Raw genomic sequence first — 24,730 nt, 5'->3', positions numbered from 1 at the left:
GCGAGGGTGGAGTGGGTGGAGGGAGGAAGACGTGAGCAAAATGGAAGAGATTCTGTTGACGGCAGCTTTGATGGTGCAGGAAGGGAAGCTCTTTTCTTTGAAAACAGATAATATCTCCTTTGTTCTTTAACGAAACGCCTCACCCTGAGAGAAGATGTGGCGGAGACGGAGGAATTGAGAGAAAGGGATGGCATTTTTACAAGCAATGGGGTGTGAAGAGGTATAGTCCAGGTAGCTGTGGGAGTCTCTGTGTTCAAAATAGATATCGGTAGACACGGTGTCTTCAGAGATAAAGACAGAGAGATCGAGAAAAGGGAGGGAGATGTCCGATATGGGCAGATAGACTTCTGGGCTGTGTGGATGTTGGAGGGAAAGCTAATGAAGTGGATGAGCTCCGCATGGTAGGCACGCTGTCTTCAGAGATAGGCTGGAAGATAGACTGTTCCACATAGCCGACAAACAGACAGGCATAGCTGGGACTCATGTTAGTGTCCATGGCTGCACCTTTTGTTTGAAGGAAAGGGAGGAATCGAAGGACAAAGTAGAGACAAGTTCCGCCAGACGGAGGTGCATGGTGGTATAGGAGATTTGGTTGGGACTGGTATCTAGACGGAAGCGGAGAGATTTGTGGCCTTCCTTGTCGGGGGTGGACGTCTATAGGGACTGGACATCCAGAGTGAAAATAATATGACCGGGGCCCTATGTGGCATGCAAAAAGATTAGACTTCAACTGAAAGATCGAGGGCTCAAAATTAAATTAAATCAAAACCACGGCATTAGACCCGGCAATTCCGTTAGTTCCAAGGGTGTAGCTCGAGGAAACATACACTTCATGGTCAAAGAGAAGTGGATCTCACGTACTCCTAACAAAAAGATATAATGCACCCCGGGTATTCTCTCTTCTCATTCCTCTATCCGGCTGAATGTGTCGGACAGCACGTACTACAGCTCAAGGATACCTTCAGCTCCTCTGTTATGTCTATTGAATGGTGCCCGAGTAGAACAAGATGGACACTTGCCCTCGCAATCTACGCCGTTGTGATGCTGCACCTAATTATTTACCCGCACGGTGCTTTCTCTCTCTCTCTGTTACACTTTATCCTGCATTCTGGTTTTGTTTTACATTGTTCTCTCTCAATACACTGTGTAATGATTTGATCGCTATGAACAGTGTGAAAGAGAAGCTTTTCGCTGTATCTCGGTACATGACAAAAAGATTAAATCCCACTGAACGTGATGGGGCAGTACAGGGAACGCCGGTCTCCGGACAGCGCAGCGTTTCCCGGTGGGCAATACAACGCGCAGCAAAAGCTGCTGGATCACCAGCGTCCCTGGGTGGGCTCGAACCACCAACCTTTCGGTTAACAGCCGAACGCGCTCACCGATTGCGCCACAGAGACAAACCGGGGAAATCTGCCATTCCAACGTTAGAAGATGGTGACTGGCAATTGATAGTGTGACCCGGCTTTTCACAATCTGCATGAATGGTTTGCATCAGAGGTTAGCAGACAACGTGAAACAGAAAACGTTCGAGCCACAAACTTGTCAGAATTAGAAGGGGAAATAACAATAGATTCCCAGTGCATCGCCAAAAACTTCGGCCACGAGTACACAGTCCTCAAAGAACGACATTTTACATGGGACGTAATCACTGTGTCCCGGGACGGATGAGGACAGCACCGATCCCGGGGTCGGAGAAACAGGACTGTTCCTGAACTAAAAGCCGAAACAGCCAGAGATACTCCGCAGATTAGGAAGCGACTGTGGAGGGAGATACAGAGTTCACGTTTCAGGTCGATGACCTTTCACAGCTCCGAGCTCGCAGTCAGACGGAAGGAGTCTCACGGAGTTTCTGCAGGGTGGCCTGAGCTGGGTGAAGGCACCGATTCCACTCGCCCTCTCCTTTCTGACTCTTTGAACTGTAAACCTTAAATCGAGCGCAAGAACAGCCTTTGTTTAACTTTTAAAATGTGGCAGAGGCGGATGAAGTAAATATTTCTGGAAACATTGTTCTCTGTCACCGCGTGTTACGCTGAATAACTCTGAGATGCAGAGTCGCTGAGGGGAGATTTATCGAAGCTGAACACAAAGTTCCGCCCTCTCGGCAGACTCTCCCTTCCCGGGTTCACTGCAGATCGACTGTTTCACATCCCCAAACAACCGATCACTTCAACCCCAAACTCGGATTTAACCTCTTTAACCCTTTTCAATTCGAGTTACAATTATATTTAATATGGAAAGAGCAAAACCATTTCTCTGACGGGGAAATTGACCCCGTCTTCCCCGTGCAGATGGGGATACTAACCACTAAACTAACGAAAATTCAGTGCGAAAGAGCGATCTGACATTGAGATTTCCGAGGAGAGGATACTTCATTGAGTCACCCAATGTCTGTTCGTTGACTGTAGCACTGGCGCATTTCACAGACGCGCTTTTTACTGGGCGATGGGAGAGTCGTCGGAATCGTTTCCGATTCAGCGGATCATTGCATAAAGTTTCCATCCCGGCATGATTGTGTTTTGGGAAAGGGAACATTCGTCAACAGGATTTAACTGATACAAGAAAATATTTTTCCAAATTTCTACTTTGCGCACACTGGAAAGTCTGGCTCTATTTCTACTCCCTAAATACAGGTAGGCACTGATGTCCGCAGCATCAGTACTGAGGACTAAAAAGATATGGACAAGGGAGGTGCAGCGGCTCTTGTAGGAGAGCTTTAAATCTGTAGACAGGACTGTGTTCAGGGATTCATCTTCGAGTCCCAATGGGTTACGCCACAGCTGTCACTGACTTCATTAAAACCTGTGTGGATGAGTGTGCGCCTACGAAATCATATTGTACACACCAGAACCAAAAGCCTCAGATAAACCAGAAATGCCCATCTCCGATCGTTGCACACATGTAATTTAAAATCTTTCTTCATTTTTCCTTCTATTATTCAACTGAAAGCGGTGGATTCCCAAGTATCTGGACATAATATGACAGGTCGCGGTGTTAAAACGCACTGATAAGTGATGAATACAGCAGAAGATGGTTTCGATCTATCGACCTGGAGGTTATGGGTTCCGCGGATCCGCTGAGACACTGTGCTTCACAGAGTAACTGGAATTGCTGTGCAATGAATGTTGCGCAATGTTATTTGAGTTTCCCCACGGATACAACAAGGGCCCGTTCTTAACTCTCCCACATGTTACAGGCTTATCCCGTACTTCAATGAGGGAAATGAAGGCTGAGCGTAGAGTAAGTTCTTCATCTGTTTTCCGCCCATTTATAAAACATTCTGTGGAGATGCCGGGGATTGAACCCGGGACTTCATACATGCGAAGCATGCGCTCTCCCACTGAGCCACATCCCCGATGTCGAATTTATGATGAAATCTTCAATCTGATCCCATAGATCATAAGGTACAGGAGCAGAATTAGGTTATGTGGCTCATCGAGTCTGCATCACCATCTGATCATGGGGGTTGATCTATGTTTCCCCTCTTCAGTCCCAGTTCCTCGCCTTCTCTCATAGGCTTTGTTGCCTTGTCCAGCCAAGAGAATATCTCGCTCTGCTTTCAATACCCCGAACGACCTCGCATCCGCCGATGCTTGCGTCTGCATCTGCTTGAAATAGACGCCTCTCTCTCTTGAGACTGCGACCTCTTATCCTTAACTTCACCACAGTAGGGAATATCTTTTCCCACATCTACTCTGTCCAGGCCTTTCAACATTCGAAAGGTTTCAATAAGATCCCACCTAATCTTTCTAAATACCATTGAGTACAGACCCAGAGCTATCAAATGTTCCTCATATGATAACCCTTTCATTTCCGTGGTCATTCTTGTGAACCTGCTCTCCATCATCTCCAATGCCAGCACATCTTTTCTGAGGTGAGCAGTCCAAGACTTTTCAAAATACTTTTCCTTAAAGAAACCATACTTACTTTGTCTAATCTTGTCCTGTGTCACCAAGTACTCCATAACCTCACCCTTAATAGTAAATCTGAGTAGCAAATCGCAAAGGCTGGACGTTGAAAGATATAAAAGAAAAGATGGAATGGGTGATTCTGCCTTTCGAGTCTGCTCGGCCATTCATTGCAGTGGACAGGATTCGAATCTTCCCGAAGACAACCCAATGGATTTCCAGTTCAATACCTGAACCACTCGGCTAGGATTACCATGTTCTCCCCATGCGACAGAGGGACTCAATTATAGCGGCACAGGGTTTCTTCACATCGCGACCACAAACCCCAAGATCGCCAGGTGGGCCTCAGCGTCAGAGACAATGGTGCCTGCCGCTTCCCCGCTGTCCTGGAGAAGGCGGAGTGGAGCTTGCTTCCTGAGCTACTGATCTACGTGAGCTGAGGGGGCTCTCAATGACGGAGCTCCAGGACGCTGGCCCGGCGCCCTGGCACTGATCGATATGGAAAGTCTGCAGGTAGCAGGACCGGCGCCCGGACTTATTTCATTCTTGTCCTTCTTTCTGATCCATCCGACAACCTGACTCAGCCGCTTCCGAGGGCCGTCACCAGATAACAATTTTGGTGTGGAATAGACTCACATCCAGTGGAAAACGAGTGAGGACGGCGGGTTCTGTGCTCCCAGCATTCCAAAATCTGATAAAAGCCAGATATAAGCAATTAATAGTGGGCAATAGGAACTCGGAGAGCACGTTCAAAGTCCAAAGTAGTATCATTATCTAATTACGTATATGTCAACATCGACTACTCTGGCATTCATGTACTTGCTGGCTTTCAGAGTAGATCTGAACAACACAACAGCATCAATGAACAAAAAGCTACACATTAAAAACTATTAATTAATGGCCTTAAAGTTCTCCGCTTCCATCTGGATACCAGACCCAACCAGCTCTCCTCTGTCACTACGCACCTCCGTCTGGAGGAACGTCCCCACTCAATAATTTCTCCTTCGACTCCTCCCATTTCCTTCAAACAAAAGGTGTAGCCATAAACACTGGCAGGGGTCGCAGATATGCCTGTCTGTTTGTCGGCTTCCAGGAGCAGTCTGTCTTCCAGCCTACGTTGGTATCGCTCCATAATTTTCCTCCGCTACATAACTGACAGCAGTGCTGCTGTTTTCTGCACCCATGCGGAGCTCATCCACTTCATCAGTTTTGCCTCCAACTTCCACCCTGCACAACAATTTACCTGGCCCTTATGCGACACCTCCCTCCTTTTTTTTTTATCTCTTTGTCTCTATCTCTGAAGGCAGCTTGTCTACTGATACATCTATTTTGGACACAGAGACTCTCACAGCTATCTGGGCTATACCGCTTCCCACCCCGTTACTTGTGAAATGCCATCCTCTTCTCTCAATTCCCCCGTCTCCACCGCGTCTGCTCTTAGGATAAGACGTTTCATTCAAGAACAAAGGAGATAACGTGTTTTTGTTTTCAAAGAAAAGGTCCTCCCTTCCTCCACCACCAAAGCTGCCCTCAACGGAATATCTTCCGTTTTGTTCACGTCTGCCCTCATCTCATCCTCGCGCCCTCTACCAGGGAGAGGGTTCGTCCTGTCCTCACCTACCTCCCCCCAGCCTCTGCCTCCAGCACACAATTCTATGTAACTTTCGCCATCTCCGGCGGGATCCCACCACCAATCACATCTTTCCCTCCCCCCTCTACGTCCTACTTTCTGCAGGAATCGCTTCCTATCTGAATCCCATGTGCGTTCATCCCTCCCACTGGCACTTAACCTTGCAAGTGAAGCAAGTGCTACACCTGCCCCTACACCTCCTGCCTCACTACCATTCAGAGTCCCAAACAATCCTTTCAGGTAAGGCGACACTTCACCTCTGAGTATTTCAAGGTCATCTACTGCATTGAGTGCTCCCGGTGTGGCCTCCTATATATCAGTGACACCTGACACAGATTGGGAGACTACTTCACCGAGAACATACACTCCGTCCAACAGGGTAAGTGACATCCCCCTCTGGCCGTCATTTTAATTTCACTTCCCATTCCAATTCCGACATGGCAGCCCATGGCCTCCTGGATTGTCGCCATGAAGCTACACTGAGGGTAGAGGAGCAACACATTATATTCGTCTGGGTAGCCTCCAACCTGATCGCATGAGTATAGATTTCTCCAACTTCTGGTTATGGCACCTCCTTCACCAAGCCCCGGTCTCGTTTCCCTCACTGACCTTATCTCCTTACCTGCCAATTACCTCCCCCTTTCATTCTTCCATGGCCTGCTGTCATCTCGTATTAGATTCCCTGTTCTCCTGCCCAGGATCTCTTTCACAAATCAAGGTTTCAAGTCGTTAATTCACCAGCCCCTCCCCCGGCGGTTTCACCCATCACCTTGTGTTTATTTCTCCCGTCCCCTCACCGTCTGAGTTTAATTACTCGTCGATTGTTTCTCCAGTCCGGATGAAGGGACTCGATCCGAATCGCCGACTGTATTTTTCCCAAGATGCTGCCTGGCCTGCTGAGTTCCCCCAACATTTTCTGTGCTGCTTGGATTTCCATCACCTGTAGATTTTCTCCTTGTGCCTCTATCGATGTCGCTCCACACGAACATATTCATGAGCCTATCTAAAAACATCGTACACCCTTCCGTCTCTGAATCTGGCAGCCCGTTCCAAGCACCCACGCCACTCTGTCTAAAAACGTGAGCCACACATCTTCATTAAACTCTCTCCCACTCCGACCTTAAATTCATTCCCGGTAGAATTTCAAATCTATACCCTGGGAATCTAATTCTGACTATCTGCCCAATCTATGTATCTCATAATTTTCTACTTCTTAATTCGGTCAAGTTTCCTCTTAGGCGCTGACATTTCAGTGAAGACAAACAAGCTCAATCATTTTAATCAGGCAGCATCGGGGAAACGCTTTGCAAATCCTGCCAATCCTTCCTGTGAAATGCCATTCTTGTAGAATCTGGAATAGAATCAAGACAGGATTGAACGGGAAACTCTTGAGGGACGTTAATTCCATCTCTGATCCACGACACAGTGAATGATAATTAATGAAGCCACCTTACACTCACAACATGAATTAGCGTGAGTCGATTACTTGGCCCTTGGAGTTCTGCGTAGATCGTGTCAATGTAAGAAGTTTATTTGTTATGTAGTCTAAAATGGTACAGCGTGCCATGGCTGGAAATCGAAGCCGGGTCAAGTGCTTGGAAGGCAGCTCTGCTCACCAGTAACAACCATCGCTCAATGACGTTGCAAAAGATTGGAGGAGTAAGGCGTCTCCCATAGTTCCGTGTGACTCGATCAGTCCCCAGGCAGCTTTCTCTCGGATCATTTCTGCTGCAGATCCTATTCCGGTAAATTAGTGTCGCCATCTCCCAATAGACCGGAGTTATACAATCCACGGCGAGCATACTCCAGGAGTCAGACTGTGTTAGAATCGAGCCCTGAACGAGCCGAAGAGCTAATAATGGGGTCCTGCCTCGCGCAACACCAAATGGACAAAGAAATCCTGTTTATAATTGTCCTTTCAAACCTCTAAGGATGTCGGATGGATCAGGAAGTTGGAGGGGAGTGAACCAGTCCGAATATTGACACAGCCATCGGGCAGACTCCCCCATCGCCGTCACTGCTTGGACACGTGGTCAGAATTCTGCAGCCCCGTCACTGAGAGCCCAGTGGGAGATCTTTCATCCCACGTAGAGCAGCGACCCAGGAAGGCGGCCCAGCACGTCCCTCTCCATGACAGCCGGGAAACGGCAAACACCGTTGTCCCTGCTGCTAAGACCCACATGGGGATCTGGGGGCGAGGGGAGGGGGTGTTGTGTTCACAGAGTGAAGAAACCTGTCCCGCTCTATTTCAATTTCCCTTCGCCCAAATGCCCGCATTGAATTCAGCTGAACGTGAATATTGTTTCACCTTCCACAGATGCTAATGGTTCTGCTGCCTACTTGCAGCAGTTTTCGCTTTTAGTTCAAAGGCAAGTCTGTTTCTTTGAAACTGGGATCACGACTGCCCCTGTCGCGTGTGGAGAACGCTGTAGTTGTGGCCAAGAGGTTATGACGATAGACGATAAATCCATTGTGTTTTCCCCACGCAGGTTCGAATCCTGCAGACGACGTGTCTCCAGCTTTTTATCTTTATATTCTCTGTGACTCCATGATCCATTTCACGAATGCGGGTTTTTAAAAAAAATCGCTCCAAAAACCAGTCTCTGGTCTCCGCTTCTAAACCCGGGGAGAACCGATTTACTGTATTCCATTTCCCTTCGGGATTTCTCTGTGGCACAAAGGGTGAACATAGAACAGAGAACAGAGAAGTCTACACCACATTATAAGTTCTTCGGCCCACAACGATGTGCCGACCATGTAACCTACTCTAGGAACTACCTAGAATATCCCTTGCGCATCGCCGTCTATATCTCTCAGCTTCATGTGCCTATCTAAGAGGCTTTTAAAAGCCCCTATTGTAACCGCTTTCACCACCGCCACCGGCAGTGCACTCCACGCACCCACCACTCTCTGTGTGAAACACTTACCCCTGACATCCCCTCGGTACCTATTTGCATGCACCATATAATTATGTCCCTTCGTGTTAGTGATTTCAGCCATGGGAAACAGCCTCTCGCTATCCACATGATCAATGACCCCCTTCATGTTATACACCTCTATGAGACCAGCTCTCACCATCCGTCGCTCCAAGTTCACTCAACCTATTCTCATAAGGGACCCCCTCCAATGCAGGCAACACCCTTGTAAATCTCCTCTGCCCTCTCTCTAGAGTTACAAAATACTCATGGACTAAGATGTTAACTGTCCTGTGCTGTCACCAGTGGGATCATCCGTTGATCTGCCACCTGTCTTCAGGAGTTTCGGCCCGCTTATGATCAAGACTCCCTCGAGGTGGTGGGCCAGCAGTGCTAAAACACCACCTCCAACTGGTGAGCTTAAAAACTTGGCATCTGCCTCTATCAGAGTTGCTGGCCACTTCCATCCAACAGATAGTCTGCTCTTCAGGTGTCTATGCAACTACTGAACGGTTTGCAAGATATGTATACACAGTCTGACTATCTGCCCCTCTGAACATACTTGGTCCACACCCATGCTGATCCTTTCTCTGCTGCCTCAGCTACAGCCCTGCTAGTTGACTTGATCTCTCTTCTAGTGAAGCCAAGGTCACGCAGCCACTTCTGGAGAGTGAACGCAATAAACCCTCGGCAGCCTACTTCGAATGGATAGCATGAGACCTTCCACCCTCTGTCTCGGCACTCTGATCTTAACTCTGCATATTTGGCTAACTTGCGCTCATGGGCTTCATCGATGTTGTCTTCCCGGGGGACTGTGAATTCACCAATAACCGATTCTCTACTGCTGTCAGACCATACAATTATATCTGGACGCAATGTTGTGAAAGCTATTTGCTCCGGGAAACTGCCTTTCCCGTCCAGGCCAGCCTTGACACACCAATCATTGGCTGAAGAAAATATGCTTGATCGTGAGCCTATGCCGTACACCCTTGAATTGGACGCTTCTTTCACAAATGATATGCGATGTTCTGTGCAGCATGGGGCATGAGATAAGTTGTGCTGCAGTACTCTCCGCTCAACCGCTTCTGTTACAACTTTGAGAACGTTGTTATGTCTCCACGTGGACATGCCGCTGGAAAGATTGACTCTGCATGCAATTAGGATATGTTGAAGTGTTCCCTTCTCGCCACAAGCAGCACATCTGTCTGTCTTACCTTCATACCAGGTGCTGAGGTTGGCAGGTGTTGGGAGCAGATCGTACGCTGCTCTGCATAGAAAAGAGATGCAGAGCGGTTCCATCTACCACAAAATATTCCAAGATAGATGTCGTTGTTCAACACTTTCCCAGCGGGTCCAAGCCCCTTGTTTGGCCAGACCAGCTGTTTTAGTTAACCTCTTCTCCTCTTCTACCTCTCGTATTTCTTGTGTTACAAGCTCACGGCGCTCCTTACCTGTAGAAGATGACCACCAATTGTGGGTTGTCCATCCAAGTCCCTGGCGGCCTAGCTGGGTAGTCCCAACCATCTCCTTGTGCTTCAACCTGGACTCTGCCTCATCAACTGCTACACAGGCTGACCACTCCCTGCCTGATCTCACGTCCGGCTGGGTGTCCTTGATGACAGGGTCTTTTGACTCTCGAAGCATCAAGAATGATCTCATCTTGGCTACCTTGACTTCCTCAACAAGGGATTGCACTGGGATGGTGAGCTTTGTCTGGCTACTGTGGATTGCAACATTTGTGAGGCTGCTCGGTACTCCAAGCCAGTCCTTCACATACTTGTTGATCTTCCGTTCCATTGCCTCAACGTGGGACATTGCCACTTCATAGACAGTTAGTGGCCACATTATCCGTGGCATCAGTCCATACTGCAAGCACCACAACTTCAACTTGCCAGGCAAGCCACACTTGTCAACAGACATCAGACCTCTGCTGATCTGTTCTGCTGTCTCTTGAACACTCTTGGTGTCTCTCAGCTCCTCTGTGTACCATCGCCCGAGGCTATTAACTGGTTGGTCCTGAATGGATGGAATCTTCTCTCCACAAAGCGTGAAATGAAAGTCAACCAGCTTTCCTCTCCTAAGAACAAGGCTCCTTGACTTCTTGGTCTTGAACTTCATTCTTCCCCAATCCATTAGCTTCTCGAGTCTAGGTAGTACATTTTCCACTGCCTCCGTGCTGGGACCCAAAAGTGTAAGATCATCCATGAACGCTCGTATTGGTGGTAACTCCTCTCCGCCACCAAGTGCGACACCTGGTCCCACTGATTCTACAGCCCTCACAATAACCTCCATGGGTAACACGAAAAGGATGGGTGAAATTGCACATCCCATTGGGATTCCAACATCCAAGCTCTGCCACCTAGTTGTAAACTGCTGAGTGGAAAACCTCATCCGGAAATCGTTGTAGTACTGCATAACAAAGTTCCTCACTTTAGCAGGAATCCATAGGAATTCCATCGCAAACCCAATCAAGACATGGGTCACAGAACCATATGCATTTGCCAGATCAAGCCAAACTACAGCCAGATTTCTTCTCAGCCTTTTTGACTCCTGGATGATTTGCCATATCATACTAAAATGTTCAAGGCATCCTGAGAGGACCTGGTATTCCTGCCTTCTGCTCAGATGTATTTACTAATCCATCCTCTATCACAAATGAAGATAGTCTTTCTGCCAGAATGCCACACATAATCTTCCCTTCTACATTCAGGAGTGAAATTGGTCGGAACTGATTCAATACAGAATTCTCTTCCTTCGGGATGTATACTCCTTCAGCCTCACTCCATGACAAAGGAACAACACCTTGTCTCCACACCACCTTTAACAATCTCCACAAGCATTTCCTCAGCTGTTCACACTTCTTGAACACCTTATAAGGCACTCCATTAGGTCCTGGCACTGAACCTGACCTTACCTTTCTCATGAACCGTTCGACTTCTGCCATTTTGGGTTCTGACAGATCGAACTTCACTCGTGGCTCGGTAGGCGTAACAAGCCCTGAAATGTCAAACAAAGGAGCCTCCTGCTGTTCGTTAGAGTAAGTGTTTGCCAGGTGATCCTCAAGTTCTTGTTGACAGATGTTAAGCTGTCCGCTCTTACTTTGTTCAAACAGTTTCTTCGTGAACTCGTGAGGGTTCTCAAAAAACGACTTTCTTGCCTTCTCTCTCTTCTTTCTCTTTTTACCTTTTGACTCTGCACGACGGAGTGATGCTGACTTCATTCGAAAATGCTCTCGGAGATCAGCAAGCCCTGGCTTGTCACCCTCACTTGCTACCTTCCACCTCTGTCTCAACGATCTAAACTCTCTCCTGAACCTACTAATCTCCTTCTGGCGCCTGCTTGGTTGCTGAGTAGGCTTTGTTTTCTTCAACTCAACCAAACCAAACCTGTACTTTCCAACATCGTAAATCATATCGCCCATCAATTCTAACTTTCTCTTTGATGTTCCCCTGAGAGTATTCTCCAACATCATACTGATATCCTCATCAAATACACGCCAAGCCTTCTCATCTGCCATTGCTGGCCACTTGATCTTCCTCATCTTCTCTACCTCCTCCCCACCGCCATCATGCAAAGAATCTACCTGGGTTCTCTGGTCTGAAACCTGACCTGTGTTATCGCTCGTCTGACCTGGCGTATGATGACTCTGTCCAGAGCGAATCGCCGTGGCTTGTGATTCAGTGGTTGAAAAGACCACATCATCTGTGCTTGGTGAAGAAATCTCATCTTTATCCACTGGGATGGAATAGCACTTCAACTTTGCTTGGTGGACTCGTAAACCTTTGATGCTGGAAAACGCTCTCCCACGCCAACACACTGGACACTCAGAGCCTCTTATCCTAGCTCTTGGTCGTAGTCGTTCCCTGTAATTAACTGTATCCGTCCGATTGGGTCCATCATTCTTTCACCCTCTCGGAGGACCCCGAGGTATGTACCTCCATGTAAACTAGAAAATTCAAGAGGTAGGTGCTCTTCTGAGCGGAGCCGGACTGCTAAAGTTAGGGACGTGACTGGATGCAGACTAGGAGCTGGGACAAGAACACAGAATTGGGCTAGGAATTGACTAGGATAGCGGAACCAGGACACGGAACTTCGAACTAGGAGCCTGGGCATGGACTCCGAGCCAGAGCCTGGACAAGGACCCCGGAACTAGGCGAGGGCATGACGTAGCTACAGGACTGTACATGACTTGGGTTTCTTCGAGGCTTGGGTATGGACTCCGAGACAGAGACTGGGCAAGGACCCAGAACCTGGGACTTGACTCGGGTTCGTACTCCGGAACTAGGCGAGGACAGGACAAGGCTACAGGACAAGTACTAGCAACAGGACTGGACGTGACACTCCTTGTCAGGACAAGGGAACCCCAGCGCGGGACGAGGGAACCCCAGCACCGGGCTGGCAAGGTACTCCTGGGCTGGGCGAGACTCATGGACAAGGCGAAAACACAAAGCCCAGGTTTGGACAGGACAAGGTTCTTGAACGTGGCTAGAACTGCACGAGACCCCGAAGCCTTGAGTTGGTCGAGGAAGAGACAGAAACGCAAAACCTTGGTCGAGGGAGAGACAGGAACATGGACCACAGAACCGGGTCCCCTATTTCGAAACAGGACGTCGGGCCGGGGCTCATATACAGAGCACAGAATATGACAAGACGGTTCCCAGCACAAGGCAGTGGCAGACGCCCGGAACTAACTAAAGAAGGCGTGGACACAAACAGTTCCCAACACGAGGTACAGGCAAACGGCCAGACCTACCTAAAGAAGGCGTGGATACAGACGGTTCCCAACAACAGTTAGCGGCCAGCGGCCAGTCCCACCAACTAAAGGCGTGAACACAGAGGCAGTTCAAAAGAACGATAGACAGATCCTTATCTTGCACCGGCGATTAAATTTGAGAGTGGTGCAGGTGACCGTTACGTGCGAGGCAAGGCTTCAGACGAGGAAACGCGAGGCAAGGTCTCAGGCAAGGCAACGCGAGGCAAGGCTTCAGACGAGGCAACGGGATGCAAGGTTTCAGACGAGGAAAGGAGAGGCAAGGCATCAGACGAGGCAAAGCGAGGCAAGATTTAGGACGAAGCAAGGCGACGCAAGGCATCATACGAGTCAAGGCTTCAGGCGAGTCGAGACGAGTCAAGGCTTCAGGCGAGGCGGGGCGTGGCAATCCTTCATACGAGGCAGGGCGTGGCAAGGCTTCAGACGAGGCAAGTGTTCAGGCGAGGCAAGGGTCCAGGCGAGGCAAGGGTCCAGGCGAGGCAAGGGTCCAGGCGAGGCAAGGGTCCAGGCGAGGCAACAGACGGGATTCAGTCAGGAGGTATGGACAGGAGCAATCCAGCAGCCAGAAACTGAATCCTGAAGTTGTTTACGAGACCAGCTAAACGAGATTCAGCTGCCTCAACAGAAAGTGGGGAAAACCGGAATCCCTGGAATAAGGATCATGGACCGGACCGTGAACCGGAATGTGGATTTCAGGGACCGGACAATGACAGCATTCCCCGCTCAATGGGAGCCTTCAGGAGACCCAAAACGCTTCCCAGATTATTGATGACTTGAGTGGGTGGGGGTGGGGCATTCGACGGGAAAGAACCCACGAGAGCGAGTGTTAAACGGCAGTGTTTGTGTCGCTGGGTCCAAGTCTTGCTGGACTGTTCTGTCATGGTGGGGGTGCTGGGAGCGGACCCAAATGCAAGACACAGACACTGAATTACTAAGAACTGGACATGGCTAGAGACTAGAGTTAGGGACGTGACTGGATGCAAACTAGGAGCTGGGACAAGAACACAGCCTTGGGCTAGGACTTGACTAGTTTACCGGAACCAGGACAAGGACCATCGAACTAGGAGCCTGGGCTTGGACTCCGAGTCAGAGACTGGTGACTGACCTAGAACCTGGGTCTTGACTCTGGCTCGGACCCTGAAACAAGGCGAGGACATGATGTGGCTACAGGACTGGACATGATTGTGTTTTTTTTTCGAGGCTTGGGTTTGGACTACGAGCCAGAAACTGGGCAACGACCCAGAACCTGGGACTTGACTCGGGCTCCGTCTCCAGAACTAGGCGAGGACAAGACGTGGCTACAGCTGAGGAGTAGCAACAGGACTGGAGATGAAACTCCCGGACAGGACAATGGAAACACAGCACAGGGCGAGGGACCCCCAGCACCGGGCTGGGCAAGGTACTCCTGGGCTGGGAGAGACACATGGACACGACGAGAATACAAAGCCGAGGCTTGGACAGGACAAGGTTCCTGGACGTGGCTAGAACTGGACGAGATCCCGAAGCCTTGACTTGGTCGAGGAAGAGACCGGAACGCAGAGCCTTGGTCAAGGAAGAGACAGGAATATGGAACACAAAGCCGGGACCACAACCCCCCACCCCCACCCCCACCTTGGAAACAGGACGTAGGGCCGGGACTGAAACACTGAACACAAAATATGACAGGACGGTTCCCAACACAAGGCAGCGTCAGACTGCCTGACCTACCTTGCGAAGGCGTGGACATAGAAAATTCAAAACAACGATAGACAGTTCCTTACCTTGCTCCGGCGATTGAACTTGACATCGGTGCAGGCGAGGCAGAGCTTCAAACGAGGCAAGGGAGGCAAGGCTTCAGACGAGGCAAGGCAAGGAGACGCAGGGCTTCTGGCGGGTCAAAGAAGGAAGGGGAACAGAAGGGATTCACATAGCGGGTATGGACAGGAACAATCCAGCAGCCAGAGGCTCAATCCTGAAGCTATTTATGAGACCAGCCAAACGAGAATCAGCTGTCTCAACAGAAACTGAGGAATACCGGAAAACCTGGAATAAGGTACAGGCAGCGGACCGTGAACCGGAATGTAGATTACACAGACCGGACCACGACTAAATTAACTGTTTCCTGGAGACCAGACTGACTGTTTCAGATCATTAGTGGACACAGGATCATTGGGGGATACACTAGAACATTCAACCCATCAATTCTATAGTGCGGAGCATCAAGTCTATAGTACAGCATTCCCACTGTGCCATTCCCAGTTCTCTTCCCATGATCTGCAGGTTACTTCTTCGGAAGGACCTGTCCACTTCATCTTTGAACAATTTGATTGGCTGTTCTCATCACCCCTGCAGGCAGTGTGTCCCAGATGAGAACAACAATCAGTGTAAAAATAAGAATTTCATTACATGCTCCTTTGATCCTTTGCCCATTCTTCTCAAATCATTGAATAATTTACAGTGAACAGAACAGCACAGGATCACTCCCCTCAGCTCACTGTGTGTGTGTTGACCATGATGCGAGTTCGATCTGTATGTTTGCCCGCTTGTGGTCTGTGTCCCCCAGTGGACTAAATCCCCGAAAGTATTTACCCACCTTAATACACTTTGAGAGACCCAACAACACCTCTAGCTTAGGATCAACACGCCCGAGAATGTCACCATACCCGCTTCCTGATCTCGCTTTCCTCCAGGTCCTTCTCCTTAATGAATAACAATGAATTCAATGTATTCATTTTGTACCTCGCAGTACAGTAATCAAAATAATACGTATCATCCATTAAACAAGCCGATCTCAGTTTAAGAGAGCACCACAGATCCGACAATGTCACACAGCCTGATTCCTCTCTCTCTCTCTCTCTCTCTCTCTCTCTCTCTCTGTATCTCAAGCTAGTCGTTTTCTCGTTCACTTTTAGTCATCCTGCAACTATTGTTCTTCCAATTTCGAGTACTATTTTTATTATTTTACCGGTCTTGACATTCTATTGATGGATAACACATTACTTTCCAATTGTCTTTTGAACTTTGTCAAATGTAAAACGTGTTTAAAAGACGACTGCATCAGAAACACCAAACACAAAATGCTGGAGGAACTCAGCAGAATTCTAGTGTGTTCCCTTGGATTTCCAGCATCTGCAGATTTTGTCGTGTTTCGACATTGGAAACGTGGTCAATTGATCGTTTCCATCCCGACCTTTTTCTCTATTGTATCCTTATTGACCAGGATGAAGCTGAATGACTGAATGACAGATCAAAATGGTAAACTACAGAGAAAGGTAGGTGTCGGACAGCGTCGCTGGTCTTCGTTGAATACTGATTAATTAGACATCAAAAATGAAATCTCTATATATAGCTGCTCCGTGACAAGGTTCGGTCTTTGTAATTAAAGCTACCGGCCTATTTCCACCAGAGACACTACTGAGGTGATGCCAAAGAATTTTCATGTAGACAGTATCTGTACACCAGAGGCAATGGTGTTGAATCAAATTGTTTGTTCAAGTAACTGTAACTGAGAAAGTTAGTGAGGAGTATAACCGTATCTCTGGAGACTGAGCCTCTGTATAAATCAGGGTTGATGTGAAGCATCAGCTCAGTGTCTGCCGGAGCAGTGAATTCAGGAGCAACAGGAATCACAGATTCTCATGAAATGGTCTATCCGGTCATCTGGCGGATACGAGACCTTTACTATCCTATTATTTCAGCCTTTGGAATACCCGGTAAGTCGCAGTGTCAGGGGCTGTTTGTGGGAAATAAAGTTTATTTCTAATGCTGTGATTGTTCCTGTCACTGCCAGATACCAGTCCCAGTATTCCGCATTTCAGGTTTGGATTGGAAACACCGGGACTATGGATTCTGGGATCAGGATCTAAAACAAACGGCTGCAGGAACTCAGGGAATCCGCCAAACTCTGTGGAACTGAATGGGTCAGGCAGCGTTCTACCAGCGGTTTGTGATCCATAATGGGCTGTTCGGGTTTCTGTATTTTTGGTCTTGTAGCAGCTGCACTGAATTTGCAAATATTGTGTTGAAACAGCCCGCGGACATTCAACCAATTGATTGATTGTCCATATTTGTAAATCAGCGATTGACTGAGTTAGGTGCGATGTTCAATCCATCGACTGGCAGTAACACTTTAGCAAATGTCAGGAGTTCCATGATGTGGATTTTTAATAACTTTGTGCAATATAGCTGAACTGAATATAACTGACGGACAACACAATGAAATATTTGTTGAGCAGATTATCACGAGCGACGTGGTGCTTCATAGTTATCCATACTGTGAAATGTATTCTATTATATCTACATCTGACACCGTTACAGACATCTGACTGCGGCATCGAGTTTGCTGCTGGACATTGAATTCCTCTCTCATGCTTATCTGCGATGGATTCGGTGGGAGGAATCACGACTGTCGTGAGGTTGTGTCAGAAATCTGTCAATGTTCTGTTGTAAAGTGAGTGAGAAGGCAAAAGCTGGAATAGGAAACAAACTCGGGGAATGCTGGAAACACTAAACGCCAAGCAGATTGTACAGAAAAAGAAACCAGTTAACACATGTGTCTGGGGTTTATCCGAGAACAGTTCTGAGGAGAGACATTTTACCAGTTTTTTTTCCCCACATATTCTGTTTTACCTGAATGAGCGTTTCCAGCATTTCTTGTTTTTGTTCTGTCCTTCGGCAGTTCTGTCCCTTACAGGGATCGCCATGGAAGTTGATGATTGTCTAATGGAAGAATCCTGTCATCAGTGTCCGAATGAGACGCGGAAGGCACCGGCAGAAAATGTTCCATCCAGTATTGACTCAGAGGTGGTTACCTAGTTTAAGCTTTCCTCTGGCATTTCATATTTTGGTCATCAGTAAGTAATCCGTATTCAAATTATTTTACTGTGTAAAGTCGTTCTATGTCTCCGCCAGCTCTGCGCCCTCTCTCGAGCCTCCCACCACTAAATCCAAGAATTAAGTGGAAACATCACAGGATCCGCTCGAACTGCAGAAGTGGCTTTTGTTTGGATTTTCTCAAACTGCTCTTCCCTGCCTCTCTTCCAGCGAACTTGGTGGCGATTGTGATCCTGTCCCGGAGAAAGTGCGGTCTCTCCAAATGTGTCACTCGCTACCTTTTGGGAATGGCAGCGGCCGATCTCCTGGTCGTTATTTCGAATCCGCTGCTGAAGTGGACTGCTGAGATTTATTTTCCCCGATCATTCCTGCTCATTACTGCTGTATGCAGACCCGTCACGTGGTTGATGTTTGCGAGCACTGCGACCTCAGTCTGGCTGACTGTCGCTTTCACCGTCGATCGATTTGTGGCTATTTGCTGTGAGAAGCTGAAAACAAAATATTGCACCGAGAGAACGGCGGCTGTGGTTATCGGGACAGTGAGTGTGCTGGACTGTTTGGAGACTGTTCCCTGGGGCTTTGTGTACGAGTCTGGAGAAACAATTAATGGTGTTTCTTGGTATTGTGTTTTAACACAGACCTTCACAAACTCTCCCTCATGGGCCGCATTTGTGATTTTTCACCGCATTTTCTACCCTTGCGCCCCTTTCATTCTGATGTTGCTGTTCAATATTCTGACTGTCAGGCGGATTCTAGCGGCCAGTCGAGCCCGCAGGGGGCTCCGGGGACAAAAGAGTGGAGAGAATGACAAGGACCGGGAGATGGAGAACCGACGCAAATCCATCGTTTTGCTCTTCAGCATAACCGGTAGTTTCATATTGTTGTGGGGAACAATGGTGGTATTCTCTATCTATAGACGGGTTACAAACAGTTTTGTTCATTCTGTCAGGGATCCCCGTTACGTCACAGACCAAGCATCGATAATGCTGCAGGTTCTCAGTTCCTGCACCAACACGTGTGTTTACGCCCTGACTCAGAGCAAATTCCGAGAAGAACTAAAGAATGCGGTGAAATACCCACTGAATCTGATTTTGAAACTCACGAAACGCTAGAAATAAACGCTGTAAAGTATTACAATTTAGCTGCCTTCGTACGCCCTATTCTAGCTCCCCACTTGTGGGTAAATGGAGACAATGTGATGAACAGAGTTACAAAACAAACATGAGAACATCTGCAGATGGTCGCAATACGAAACAACAAACACAAAATCAGATCCTGATGAAGGGTCTCACACAAAATGCTGGAGGAACTCAGCAGGTCTGGCAGCATCTACGGAAAATAATAAATCGTCAACGTTTCGGACCGACATCCTTCATCAGAAACCTGTCAACACTTCATTATTTTCCATTCTGTGTGTGTTGCTTACAGTGACAAGACAGCTGTTTAAAGCTGATAACGACGGCATCACTGGCCTCACCTTCCCAAAAAATCCCCTTTGCATCTCACGTCGCGCCGTGTTAAATTGACGCTGGAGACGAGCCTGTTTTCCCTGCTTCCCGGTGCTGACAAAACTGCCTGACCTTGGAGAATATTTTCGTCTGTATCAACCACTCGTGCTTCCGTCACAACCCGTCTTTTCCTTCACCCTGTTTCCTCCTCCTTCTCTATCTAGAGGTTTCCCTTCTTATTGCCACCTTGAACTTCCTTTTGTAACAGATTTCTCGTTTTACAATTGAAGACAAATACCATTACCTTCACTTGTAGCTCTGTGAGGAAAAAAAAGGGTAGAAAAAGAGAGAGAGAGAAGGAGAGAGAGAGAGAGAGCGCGAATTGGCAGAGAGAGGGGACGGAAGACAGAGAAAATGGAGAGAGAGAGGGCAAAAGATAGAGATAAAGAGAGCGAATGCGACACAGTGAAGGAGTGAGCGTGAGCAGGAGACAGCACCAAGTTTGACGGTGGGAAGGAGAGAAAGTGAATGAGACTTCGCGAGGAAGAGCGCACAAGGTAGAGAACCTGAAAGAGAGGGTGCGAGAGTGAGCACGAGGGTGAGAGCGTGCGCGAGGATGAGCGCGAAGTAAAGCGAGAAAAACACTCTTCGCGTTCGAAGAGAAGGGTGGGAAGGGGAGAGTGAGAGAGAAAGAGAAAGAGAAAGAGAGAGGGAGAGAGAGAGAGAGAGAGAGAGAGAGCGAATGAGACTGTGAAGGAGTGAGCACGAGAAGGAGACAGCTCGAAGTCTGAGGTGCGAAGGATAGTGAGCGAATGAGACATCGCGAGTAAGAGGGTGCAAGGGAGAGCGCACAAGGGACAGGGCGTGAGCGAGGCTGAGCGTGAGAAGGAGTCCCCGCGAGGGGGAGAGAGGTAATGAGACATTGCGATGGAGAGAGGGAGGGAGAGAGAGAGAGAGAGAGAGAGAGAATGAGAACGGGAGGGACAGAACAAGCTGCATGACATTGTCGGATCTCTGTTTCCATCGAACACTGAGATCGGCTTGTGTGTGTGATGGATGATCAGAGTTATTTTGATTCATGTACTGCTACTATTGTAGATATTTGTTTATCTTTCTGTACTAAAACCGTGCGTGTTCTGATAAAGTGTTTTGTTTTCACACGTGTGCAGTCTCCTTTGTTTGCGAACGGTTATGTAAATAACCTGAGCTGAATCAAAAATGAATACTGAATAAATTATAACACAATTTTCCTTACAAAGAGGCTATTACATAAGTTCATGAATTTCCAAGAAATAGAATGATATGAATCACATGCAGCAAACTCTTTAGCCGAGGAGGTACAGGGTGGAATATCTGTGGAAATGAGTGAGATTGCAGGAAAGTGCGTTACCTTCACCAAGGATGTCCGTGAGAAGGTACAGACCGTTCTCAAAGGGTAGGATGAGCAGCCAGATGTCATGGTCCTTATTAGAACTAACAACAGAGAGAAATCTTCCCGCAAGGAAAAGTTAGGGAGGTGAGCAGTAATTTAAAAAATAAAATCTCTGGGGTGGTGATTTCGGGATTACTTTCGATGCCACATGCTTGCGACGTAAGGGATCAAATGTTGGTGAAATTAAATGTGTGGCTAACCATCTGGGTCAGGAGGAAAGGCATCGGGAACGCTCATCATTAGGCTCTGTTTTACAGGGAGGATGGATTACACTGAAGGGTAAATCATATTCTCACACGGAATCCTGCTGGAGTCACCCTGATGATTGTGATCATGTTGCCTGTGGAGAGTATGTTGGTATCCACAGCTACAGGTCAGGAGGTTGCATTGGTGGAAGGTAGAGATGAGGTCAAAGAACGCATAAAGGCAGTCAAGATGGGGTCACCTTAGTGAGCACAGTGGCACCGAAAGGAAAAAAAAAGTGAGTTTATTTCAGTGTAGAGTGTAAAACAGGTCAGACAGACGTACCTAGATCCTGCATTTATACATGGCACAGTGATTCAACCATTACAGAGATCTGGTTGAGAGAAGGTTTGGACTGGTATCGAAACATTCCAGGATTTAGATGATTCAGAGAGTCCAGAGGGAGCTAAAAGAGATTGGGGAGCTGCACTGCTGATCAGACAGAATGTCACAAGTTCGACTTCATCCCGGAAGCTCAACCAGTAAGACAATGTGGAGGGACTCAGGAATAAGAAAAGTGTAATACTCTAAGCCTTATAATAACCAGTAAGAGAGGCAAACAGATATGTCTGCAGATTATTGACTGATGTAGATGGTTCACCAGGGAGGGGACATGAGATACTGTGGGAAATGAGCCTAGCGAGATGATTGGGGTTTCATTGAGATAGATTTACAGATTATAATTCTGGAGGGTTTCCGGTGGTTATTGAGAAGGATAAGTCTGAACCTGCAGGTGGACGAATCAGAATCAGGTTTATTATCAACGGCATGTGACGTGAAATTTGTTAATTAGCAGTAATAGTTTAAGGTATAACATAATGTCGAAAAAAAGGAGAATAATAAATAAATAAATAATATATAAACAACAGTATACATATATTGAAAAGATTAGAAATTGTGCCAAACATCCCCAGAAATACTATATATTAATACAAGTCAGACAGTCTCCAGGGTTCAATGTCAATTTGGGAATCGGATGGCAGAGGGGAATAAGCTATTACTGAACCACTGAGTGTGTGCCTTCATGTTTCTGTATCTCCAACCTGATGGTAACAGTGAGAAAGGGGCAGGCCTTAGGTGCTGAAGGTCCTTAATCATGTATACTGCCGCTCTGAGACACTGTTCCTTGGATACTTTGTAGGCTTGTTCCCAAGATGGAGCTGACTAAGTGTACAACCATCTGCAGCTTCGTTCGGTCCTGTGCAGTAGCCCTCCATACCAGACAGTGAAGCAGCCTGTCAAAATACTCTTCGCGGTACATCAGTTGATGTTTCTGAGTGTATTTGTGGACATAACAAATCTCTTCAAACTCTAATGAAGTATAGCTGCTAATTTGCTGGTATTTAATTGAATTCTTCCCTCTACCAGTGAAATCTTCCCCGTGCCACTGGCTGCAACACAAGCCCGAAGCATGATCGATCCATCCCCGTGCTTAAAAGTTGGGGAGGGGTTCTTTTCATGAAATACTTCACCCTTTTTTCTCCAAACATACCTTTTTTGTGGCCAGAAAGTTCTATTTTAACTTCATCAGTTCACAGGACCTGTTTCCAAAATGCATCAGACTTGTTTAGATGTTCTTTTGAATATTTTTAATATACGTTTTGGCCGCTAAGAGAGGGAAAACTCTGATTTCAAACTCCGCTGCCTTGCGGCCATACCCACTCATGGGAAAGGCTTCGGGAGTAAACCCTGAGGACAAATCCAGAGCTGGAGTCCCTGAGGCAGCCCGACGTTGTCTTCAACCTCGTTCTGGAAACTCCTGCTACGACATTGGTGCCAAGCTGCATCGGCCCTTGCCCTTCCCTTGGACAACATCGGTGTCGTGGAGAGGGGAGACTTGCTGCATTGGCAACTGCCGGCCTTCCATATAACTTTGCCTAGGCCTACGGCCTGGAGAGCAGAAGCAAGACTTTACAGGTGCAGATCCATGATCTTGCGAGACTAACAGGTGCCACTGATGGTGTTGGGCCTGAGCCTGGTTTCGCTTTATGTGCAGATGATGGGGTCTGTGGAAAAGGGATTGCAATACTGCCTATGCGTTAGGGGTTGTACACGCAGTGTTAAAAGCAACGGAAGAATAGTCTTTGGACTGAGTTTTAAATTATTTGTGTCTAAATCGAAATGTGTGGGTTTTACTCGGAAGCATGGTCCGGATTATATTCACTTTACTGTGTATGAGCGTTTGCTGTCGAGTGTTCCTGTATTTAAATATTTCGGGCTTTGGCTGATGTGGAGAGCAAGTATATAGTGATTGTAGGACAAACGTAAGTAGATCAGTAACTTTATGCTCTCTGAGGCTGGATAGGACTGTGACTCTTCCAGGGTGTACTGTTGACAATTTATTGTCCTTTAGTACAGGTTGTTTAATTCATAGAGAGGCAGCTCATTCAGTTTTATATAGGTTGGATATTCTACAGACCAGTGCACTGTGAATCTGTAATGGAGCGTTCCGGACCACAGCTAGAGATGCATCGGAGGTTAAACAAGGCGAGATGTCTCTTGACCTGTCGAGAGAAAAAATGAGCCTTGCAAACTGGACTTGCTCAATAGAGTGAGGACGTCACGTGTGACTAATTCTGTTTTAATGGGTTGTTGAGGATATACCGGCAGAGCTGATAAATGCTTTCTGCAGACACTTAGCGAGCAAGTGTGAGAGTATGGTCTTGGGCATTTGTGGACAAGTGGCCTGGCCAGGAGGTCCATCATGGACATTTCCAGATGTGGAAATAGATTTGAGATTTCTAGAGGATCAACAACCTCTTGTAGAGGGTGAGAGAGTGTCTGATCATTTACGGCAGCAGCATTATTTTCTATTTCCCTATCTTTATAGATTGTTCTAAAAACCAAGATAGTAACCGGGTGGATTATTTATCGCCTGGTTTAATGTTGTGGTGTGTAAATGTTGTCTGTCTATACAGCAGAACTTATGGCCATTATCATTAGTCTGAAATGGGTTGAACAAGTTAAGTCAAACAGAGTTGTGATCTGCCCAGACACTGCCTCGGTGCTGCAGAGTTTGGAATCGAAATCTTCAAGGAGACCATAGTTGATCTGTTGATGGAAGTGTATTATGATCTATATGCTCTGATGTGTGTGGCAAGAAAATAGAACACAGAACACAGAAATTTACAGCGCATTACAGGCCCTTCGGCTCACAATATTATGCCGACCATGTAACTTACTCTGTAAACTGCATAGATATGCCTAGCGCATAGCCCTCTGTTCATCTAAGCTCCATGTACCTATCGGTCATACGGGTTTGCACTCCACTTTGGCACTTGTTGGGTAGTATGGGAATGTGTCGTGTTTTTTTTTTGTAATATTCCAGAGACGGTGGAACATGTGATCATGATGTGCCACAGATATTCTTTGGAACGTTGGAAGATGTTTAGGCATTTAATGGGTCGAGCTGGGGTGCGGAATTTGCAGGATATACTGGTACCTCAGGCCCCGATGGTTACGTCGTGTAGGACTCTGGTGAACGTTTTAGTTAAAATAGATTTGGGAGGTCGCATCTGATCCCCACCAAGCGTCCCCTCATGCTCCATTACAGTAGGTGGTGCTAATGCAC

The 24,730-nt window shown here is 47.4% G+C and overlaps 2 non-coding genes across 2 annotated transcripts; both read right to left on the bottom strand.

Moving 5' to 3' along the window:
- Positions 1–1,326: 1,326 nt before the first annotated feature.
- trnan-guu (transfer RNA asparagine (anticodon GUU)) lies at positions 1,327–1,400 on the bottom strand. Its single transcript has one exon. It is a non-coding gene; the product is annotated as a tRNA-Asn (tRNA).
- A 1,883-nt stretch (positions 1,401–3,283) lies between these two features.
- trnaa-cgc (transfer RNA alanine (anticodon CGC)) lies at positions 3,284–3,355 on the bottom strand. The gene has a single exon. It is a non-coding gene; the product is annotated as a tRNA-Ala (tRNA).
- Between the last annotated feature and the right edge of the window lie 21,375 nt (positions 3,356–24,730).

Source organism: Mobula birostris, chromosome 28, assembly GCF_030028105.1.
Source record: "Mobula birostris isolate sMobBir1 chromosome 28, sMobBir1.hap1, whole genome shotgun sequence".
In the NCBI taxonomy this organism is placed as follows: Eukaryota; Metazoa; Chordata; class Chondrichthyes; order Myliobatiformes; family Myliobatidae; genus Mobula; species Mobula birostris.
The sequence above is the reverse complement of the archived record's forward strand: the minus strand, read 5'-3'. Positions and strand labels throughout refer to the sequence as shown.